The 8541-nt window shown below is 38.9% G+C and overlaps 2 long non-coding RNA genes across 2 annotated transcripts; both read right to left on the reverse strand.

Moving 5' to 3' along the window:
- Nucleotides 1–2007: 2007 nt before the first annotated feature.
- LOC105924082 lies at nt 2008–2831 on the reverse strand. The gene is made up of 2 exons (XR_001165950.3): nt 2614–2831; nt 2008–2498 (listed from the first exon to the last, which is right to left on the reverse strand). It is a non-coding gene; the product is annotated as an uncharacterized LOC105924082 (long non-coding RNA).
- Nucleotides 2832–6290: 3459 nt separating this feature from the next.
- Nucleotides 6291–7273, reverse strand: LOC110368086. Its single transcript, XR_004933449.1, has 2 exons — nt 7161–7273; nt 6291–6956 (listed from the first exon to the last, which is right to left on the reverse strand). It is a non-coding gene; the product is annotated as an uncharacterized LOC110368086 (long non-coding RNA).
- Between the last annotated feature and the right edge of the window lie 1268 nt (nt 7274–8541).

Below are 8541 nucleotides of genomic sequence, written 5' to 3' on the forward strand. Positions count from 1 at the left end.
ATGTTGTAAAAAAATATACGGTAAGTAAATAAAATGAAAAATATCAAATGTCTTTATTAGTTTTTTACTAATTTTCTGTAACAAAAGAAAACATAATTTTTAATTTGTGGCAATACCCGCTCTGCCATGCCCAATTCTCTCAAATCTTAGTTCCTGCACTTTGTTCCCCTCAGAATGATTGCTTGTTGCAATTTGAATAATTTTTAGCAGTAAAGATTGTGAAAACAGAGACAATCCCATAATTTTGATGTTGCAGTTATGACACAGAGGCGCAAGTAAGCCATAGTGTACCAATTCTCCAGTTCTGCACACTTGTAGCCTGCGGACTTCAACATTTATGTGTATTCCACCAGGTACACACTTCATAGAGGGGCGCAGGTTGTAGTGTGATTATTGAGGCTGGGCCACAGATCCAAAGCACACCAACAAGTCCACCTCTGGAATGCAATGAAAAAAAACAAAATGGTTTTGGAGGGGACTGACTCAATTTAAATCCAATAGAGGTGTTGTTGCATGAACTTATACATCATTCATGATCAAAAACTTCAATGTAGCCAAGTGAAACATTGAAAGAGTGGAGACTTTTCTTTCCACTGTCGCTTCATGCTTGCTCAGTATGAGGGATTGCTGCAAAGCCATGGACAATGCAGACGACTCTCCCTGTGGCTCTACGCTTCTCCAGGAGTGAATGCTGCTTGTCGGGACTTTGAAGCAATCAACTGGGTTCCCGGCTTATATAGGACATTTTTAACCAATCTGTATAATATGATTGATTTTGACTTTGTAAAGTGCCTTGAGATGACATGTTTCATGAATTGACACTATATAAATAAAATTTAATTGAATTGAAGACTTGTCGCCATGGCAGCTTTTGCATCCAAGCATGGCAAAACTAAGCCCCCCCCCCCCCAGGGGATAATTTGTTTTTCACACAAAGGCCAATTGGTTGGAATAGTTTTTACCACCATGAATTAAAAACAAATGTTGGTCTTCACTGAGATTATCTTTGATTTAAAAATAGAAAAAATGCACCATGCCAAGATTAGATGTAATTATATATCATTCAATAAATTAGCATATACATTCTGATGAAGCTCAGATTGAAGCAACCTTTAAGTAGGTATTACATGCTTTTCACCAATTATCACATTTCTGTATTTAAAAAATGCTTTTACTGGTCTGAAATTCTGATTTTAACTTTAAATCATTTAATCTTTTCTGCATAGATCCATCCAGCTGAGGTACAAAACTGACCATGTGTTGCCCCTAGTTTGTGGAATGAGCTTCCAATTATTAGAGGGAGTCCTTAAAACAATTTAAAATTGCTTTCCAGGTTTTATGACTTAGAAGTAGCCTAGATAAAAAGGTGCAGTATGATTCCTCTATGCACCCTAAAGTCCCTCGGAGTGATGTGGTTGGCCAGCGCAAATCAACTTGTAAATATATTTTTTAAATATGTGTCTGCATGTATGTGTATGCTGAGGCAGTGTTCATTATGGTAACATGACAAAGCTTGACTCTCACCTAAATTCAGTGTCTTTCCTGCAGCGTTTAACACATGCAAACCCACTGAAACCAGCAGGGGAAACATTCAATACAAAACCTGCTTTGGTTGCAGCTGAAACTTTCACAAGCCCCCCCCCCCCCAGTGGCATTCTGGGCCAAAAAGAGAAAGTTAAAGTCAGTAGAGTCAGCTGGACTGCACAACAGCTGCAAACGTTTTATAATTTACCCTCAGGGGCATCAAGCTTAAGTTTAGCAAGTTTATGCTTCCATGTTACCATTTTGTTGAGGGAAGAATTCAAATTTGTCTTGTGTGGTTGAACAAAAGCCACAAAATGCTCAGTTCTTAAAGTTTCAAATTCAGACTTCAATAGTGGTTTTGCAGCCAATTTAACAGTTTAATTCTTCAGATTTTCCTTATTTAAGGATTCCAACTAAAATATCAAAAAAAAAAAAAAAGTGCTTTTAATTTCAACTTGGGAAAGAAAGGGAAAAAAAGAGAAGTCATTTTACAGATTTATTTACTTTCAGACGAGTTTCATGATTCACATCATTTAAATAGATACATTTTTTGCAGGGAAGTCTTTCAGAACTAGTTTCTTTAAAAAAAAAAATAGACATATCCTAATAGAGACGATTCAACCCACCCCCATACACATGACTAAGTAGTACTACACAGGTGCCCTGGTCTCCCCCGAAAAAGATTCATACACAGTCCATGAAAAACCCAGCAAGGATAAGGAAATGCAGAGAATAGGGTGCGTCCTGCTCTGATGCGTAAAACGGGCAACTCCAGGTGGAAGAAACGGACTCCATGCATCCCCTGTCCAGCCGGACCAAACAGGACGGGTTGAGTAAGTCCTTTACTGGGACCAGTCGGGGATGAAGAAAGCCGCTATGGTCAGAGGCAGCAGGAGCAGCGGGAGGACGATGGTCCTCTCCGTGATGCTGTCGGCGGTGTTGTTGGTGGTCGCGTTTTTCTCTCCGTAGACCACCTGCAACAGTAAAAAAAAAAAACAATATTAAACAAGAAGTCCGCCAGGTTATAGCCCGCCAAAAAATAATAACCAAAACGCCAATAACAGAAACGCCTTAGAGGAGCAAACTAACCTGGGTGGAGAGATAAAGAGCCAGCAGCAGAGCTGAGAGCAGAGTGACGCACAGTCTGGCCATCTTGCAGGTTGGTGTTCAAGCAGCACACTTCCAAAAGCGCTCACGACAGGTGCTCAAATGATTCAAAACGGAGCGTTTGCCTGGCTTTTTATACTACAAGTGACATCACCGCCAGCGTCGTCGGCGTCGTCATCAACCACACCTGCTGCTTGTGCTGCGTTCGGGGCAAGAAAGAAATGACAACGTCAAATAATGAAATCAACAAAAGTGTTGATCAAAAACAAAAAGTTTAGAATTGAGCTGCATCCTTAAGACACCCAAGTTTAAATATGTTACTAAATAAAGCCAAGAGTTTAAAATGCACGTGACTGTGAGTGATGAAGTTTGCCTAGTTGTCCTCAATTAGACACAGACCAGTTTATTATGGACTACAGACGCTGGCAAACTGTTAAAAATAAATAAATAAATAAAAAAATAATAATAATTGAAGCAATTATTGGTACTGTTTAAAGTATTGTGTTAATCAATTAATATACATATTAAATCATTAGGGTGTGGGGGAGGGTCACTATAATTGAGGGTCCCTTGAACTATGCGCAGAGTGCGCAGGTGCATCTCAATAAATCCCTCGTTAAATTTGGTATTTAATTTAAGAAGTGAACCCCATATTTCATATGGATGAATTAAAATCAAAGTTATATATGTATACATTATACATTTAAATTATAGTTTGCAGCTGACAATTATCAAAAAATCAATCTTTGAGCAAATTAGAACATTACAAATAATGTACTTTTAAGATACAAATATTAGGTGATGGACCTACACAGTGAAAGGGACTACTCATTCTGAGGGATGAGCCACAGTAGATCATTGCTAAATAAAGCTGACTATTCATACACCACGCATTAATGGAAAGCTGAGCAAAAGGAAAAAGTGTGGTTGCAAAAGATTCACAAGCGATAGGGATTGCAAAATTATAAAAATAGATCATAAAATCATAAATCATAGAAGTATTTTTACATTTATAAATCATTTGAAAGATAAAATCAAGAATGTATATTTTACATGAACGTGAGTCAGCCAGATACTTTCATAATAATCACAAGTGATAAAAAAAACATAGTCATACACATTTTAACAAAAACATGACAATGGCAAATATTTTTTGAAGTTTATTTATTTAATGGATGACTTGCTTGATGGAGTAATGTTTCAAACCTTCCTCCATTCTTTCCATATAAAGTCTACATCACCATGGTGCAAGTAGATAAGTAAACAACGCAAACAATGGTTTTATTGCAAGGGTAGCAGAAAAAGAGAGTTATAGTTAACCTTTTACCACATAAGTTTAATAGAGTTTCTAGCAGTTGGGAAAAAATAGTTTGATACCAAATTGAGTAAAAAAAAAATCACGTGTTCACTGCAGGTTTTATGTATCAGTGTTAGGTTTGCATTTCTGGGGAAAAAAAAAAAAAAATTCAAGATTAATTTGAGCATTTCCAACCCCATTAAGGAAGAAAATAGACCTTTTAGAAGTGTCCCCTGCCATGGAAGACCCTTACAAACAGCTTTAAATATTTATCTCATGCAATGATTATTTGGACGTTAGGTGGATAGATTTTTGGGGGATTGGTGGTCTCCTTGATTTTACCAGTTTTGCTTTATCCAGTTTAATAAAAGGTTTCACATCAGGTTGCAGTTCCAGCCATTTTAAGCTGTAGGCAACGAAATGATAATAAAGTTTGTCTAAGTCTAAGTCCAGCGTAGCCTGCTGTGGTTTTTTATGACACCTACTGCGTTTTTCATTTGATACCATGATTGGCTAAAACCAACCTTTGGTAGGCGGGCACTAGGTGTAGCTTTGCCCAATCAGCTTAGTTCAATCTGTTCAGACAGTCTCAGTCGTTGTGTCCTTGGGCAGGACACTTCACACCTCAGTGTGCACAACATGTACTCAAACTGACTTTATTTTATCTCTGAAATCATACAGGGATGCTTATTTAGTTTTAATAACTAGAATGGCCTTAGTTCCTCATAGTTACCGAAAAATATAATTGCAACTACTGATACTAATATGAATTAAAAAATAAACTAATTGTAATAATTTAAATAATTCTAATTACAATTATATTCTATTTACCTTTCTATTATGCACTATAAGAGACATTCAACCTTGTCTATCATTAAATCTGACTAAACATTTCCTTTTTTAGGTCAGTTTTACTAAAATTATTTGTTGAATCCACAAAACAGAACATTTTAATACTTTTTTTTTTTTACAGTCAGTAGTTTACACACACTTCCTTAGTATTTAGTAAAATTGTATTTAAACCATATGACTTTGGCCAAACAAAACTTCCTCACAATAGCAGAACCAACATAATTAAGGTTAGGCCTCCTAGCTCACTCACAACCTTATAGCTCCTCACCCAACTCCACTCCAAAACATTTTTTGTTATCCTTAAGCCACTTTGTTACAGCCTACTTAGGGTCATTGTCCCAGTTGTGGCCAAGCATTAATTTCCATCACACAGTTTAATTTTATTCCTTTTTACCACCGTTGACACCTATACTTCATCCTAATGGTGTTTACTCTTGCATGCTTCCCCCCGGCATCTGAGGAGTCTCTTCTGCTTGGTGCTGGACCACAGATAGGGCCGGGTCCTGGTCTGCACAGTGGGAAATAGTAATGTGGCAGACTGTGCCTCTTCTAACAAGGGGGTTGGGTGCTCCTGTGCTTCACTGAAATTCAGTGTAGGGCACATGGCTGCCCTAGAGTGATGCCTTGCAGCCTTCTGGAGCCAAATCCACCTGTCCTTTGCTTTTGGGTGCAGTGTGTCAGAGGTTACCATTCTGGCCACCAACTCTGCACCTTCAGGTGACAAACTAGCATAAAGAGGCCAAGCATGGGTTGCCACTATAGCAATGTGGCCTAATTTCATGCTGGCTGAGTCTTGATTCATAGATTTGTTTGAGAGAGCAAAACTGACAGATTTAAAATAAATCACAGTATGTATTGGACTCGCAACAGATGACCACATGCAAGACTAATTGCTACAGTTACCAATAATACCCCCCACTTGAGTCTTGAGGTTATGCAAAGGCAGCTTTACTGGTTTCCAAAATGAAGTTGACCTCAGAGCAGGCAACCAGTGGCACTGCCAGAAATATGTCATAGAGGTGGCCAGATGGGGCTAGTTAGACTCGTGGGGTGGCACACTGAAACTAAAAGCCATGATTTCAGAATTTAATTCTATTGTAAAGCCATCAAGACTTAAGTAAATGACTAATGTTTGATTTAATGATCTAATGTGCATAGACCAATAACAGAACATTGAGTTTAATTCCCATTTGTGCAGTTATTAGGAATAAGGTGCACATTAATTCATTAGAATAAAAAACTAGGGGAAGTAGATATTGGCAAAAAAAAAAAAAAAAAAAAAAAAAAAAAAAAAAAAAAAAAAAAAAAAAAAAAGTCAAGAGTGGCTGCCTTGCTGAAATGCTAAACTGTTGCTACAATTTACACTGGCGAGTGTAAATTGAGGGGCATGGCCAACCCCTGGTGGGGCCACTGCAGACAAATTACCTTTCACCAAGCTAATGCAGCAACAAGGTCACAACGTCATGCAGTCGACTTTAAAGTACTACAGTTACCATGCACACAAATCTGATTTCATTTATAGCTTTATTCACACAATATAAAAGAGGATAAACTTCTATAAATATACAAAGGTTATCAAATGAGGCTTTTCAAAACATGAACACAGATCAGCTTCCTAAGATTTTCACCAATGTGAGACAGTCTTAAACGGTGCATTTTCAAAAACAGAACTTTCATGATACATGTTGGACCAGGACATTAGGGAAACCGTTTAGTGCATAAAAGACAGTCAATATAACTTCCTCCACCTGAGATAGGAAGTCCAGATGTGCTCATGAAAAGGTGTCCTTCATGAAAAGGCTCAATGTTAACAGACAGCACGAGTCCAGTCCTTTTACAGGGACCAGTCATAAAAGACAGGACCCACCAAGATCAGAGAAAGCAGGAGCACCGGATAGCTAGCAACCGTCCTAGAAGTGCTGCCAGAGGTAGAGTTGAAGGTGGAACTCGTCACAGAGCCAGCAATGGTTGAGGAGACGCTGGCAGAGACCGTGCTGTGATTAGCTGGGGAGACAGTGGCAGGGACCGTGGGGCCAAGAGCTGGAGAGACTGTGGAGCCAGTAGCTGGAGAGACTGTGGCAGGGACCGTGGAGCCAATAGCTGGAGAGACTGCATCGTCAATGGTTGGAGAGACGCTGCCGACAGGCGTGTCTGGCTCAAACTGTGCCCAGACCGTCTGCAATAATAAAAACCTGGTTTTAAAATACATGCAAGTAATATGATACCTATATAGTTAGTGGGCTGATTAGGAAGGAGAGTGGAATTTGAAACTTCGAGAAAAAATAAAATACTTGAAATTGCTTGCATTTCAGTCAGTTGAGACCTACTTGTTGCAGCTGACATAGTAAATACCATACTGACAGAACTTCAAGATACAAACCTGTGACAAAATTTGGGAAACCAGCAGGACAACTGCGAGAACACCTCCACACATCTGCTTCATCTTGGTGATGGCCTGTGCTGACATGAACCTCACAGAAGTCCTGGCCTTGACTTTTATACCAGCCAATAGCGCCTTAACTTAATAGATTACACCTGTTGCCTGTGTGTTGCCTTCAAGGACAATCTGAACATAACATTCTGGTTTGAGTCTGAGCTGAGTACTGAAACTTTTGCAAAAGATTTGGACCAAAGTTGAGGAGGTTTGAAGAACTGTTCAAGAAAAATCACAACAGTGACTTTATGTTTTTGTAGTATGCCCAGTCTGCATTAAAGTCTGATCTTTAGCTATCAGGCTCCTCTCCTGTGGAACCAACTCCCAGTTTTGGTCCGTGAGGCAGACACCCTATCTATTTTTAAGACTAATCTTAAAACTTTCCTTTTTGACAAAGCTTATAGTTAGAGTGGCTCATGTTACCCTGAGCTATCTCTATAGTTGTGCTGTGATAGGCCTAGGCTGCTGGAGGACATCAGGGTCTAATTTTCTCACTCTACTGATTTCTACTGTTCTCCAGTCTACTGTTCTCCAGTTTTGCATTGTATTACATTGAAATGACTGTCGTCATTTCAGCTTTTAACTTTTTGCTCTCTCTCTTTTTCTTCATAGTAGGTACACCTGGTCTGGTGTTCTGTTAGCTGTGACATCATCCAGAGAAGACGGCTCACACGCTACTACCATCTAATGTAGAACAGATTACTAGATCAATGTGTGCTTCTGTGCTTTTTTGTCTCTCTTGTTGTGTCTCTGCTCTGTCTTCTGTAACCCTCAGTCGGTCGAGGCAGATGACCGTTCATACTGAGCCCGGTTCTGCTGGAGGTTTTCCTTCCAGTTAATGGGGAGTTTTTCTTCCCACTGTCGCTTCATGCTTGCTCAGTATGAGGGATTGCAGCAAAGCCATGTACAATGCAGACGACTCTCCCTGTGGCTCTACGGTTCCCCAGGAGTGAATGCTGCTTGTCGGGACTTTGATGCAATCAACTGGTTTCCTTATATAGGACATTTTTGACCAATCTGTATAATCTGACCCAATCTGTATAATGTGATTGAACTTGATTTTGTAAAGTGCCTTGAGATGACATGTTTCATGATTTGGCGCTATATAAATAAAATTGAATTGAATTGAATTGAATTGAATTGAATTGAATTTTGGGACTTGGGAGATGTGCAAATGCTATCTTGGTAGAATCAACTAATATTTCTAGTTAATTTTGGACAGAAGAGTAGTTAAATATTGCATTATGTGTCAACTACTTGGCTTATAACTTGGAGATAATTCTGATTTGTGATAAGAAAAGCAGTACAGGAAAGCACCAAAATGACG

This window comes from Fundulus heteroclitus, chromosome 19, assembly GCF_011125445.2.
Source record: "Fundulus heteroclitus isolate FHET01 chromosome 19, MU-UCD_Fhet_4.1, whole genome shotgun sequence".
Classification (NCBI taxonomy): Eukaryota; Metazoa; Chordata; class Actinopteri; order Cyprinodontiformes; family Fundulidae; genus Fundulus; species Fundulus heteroclitus.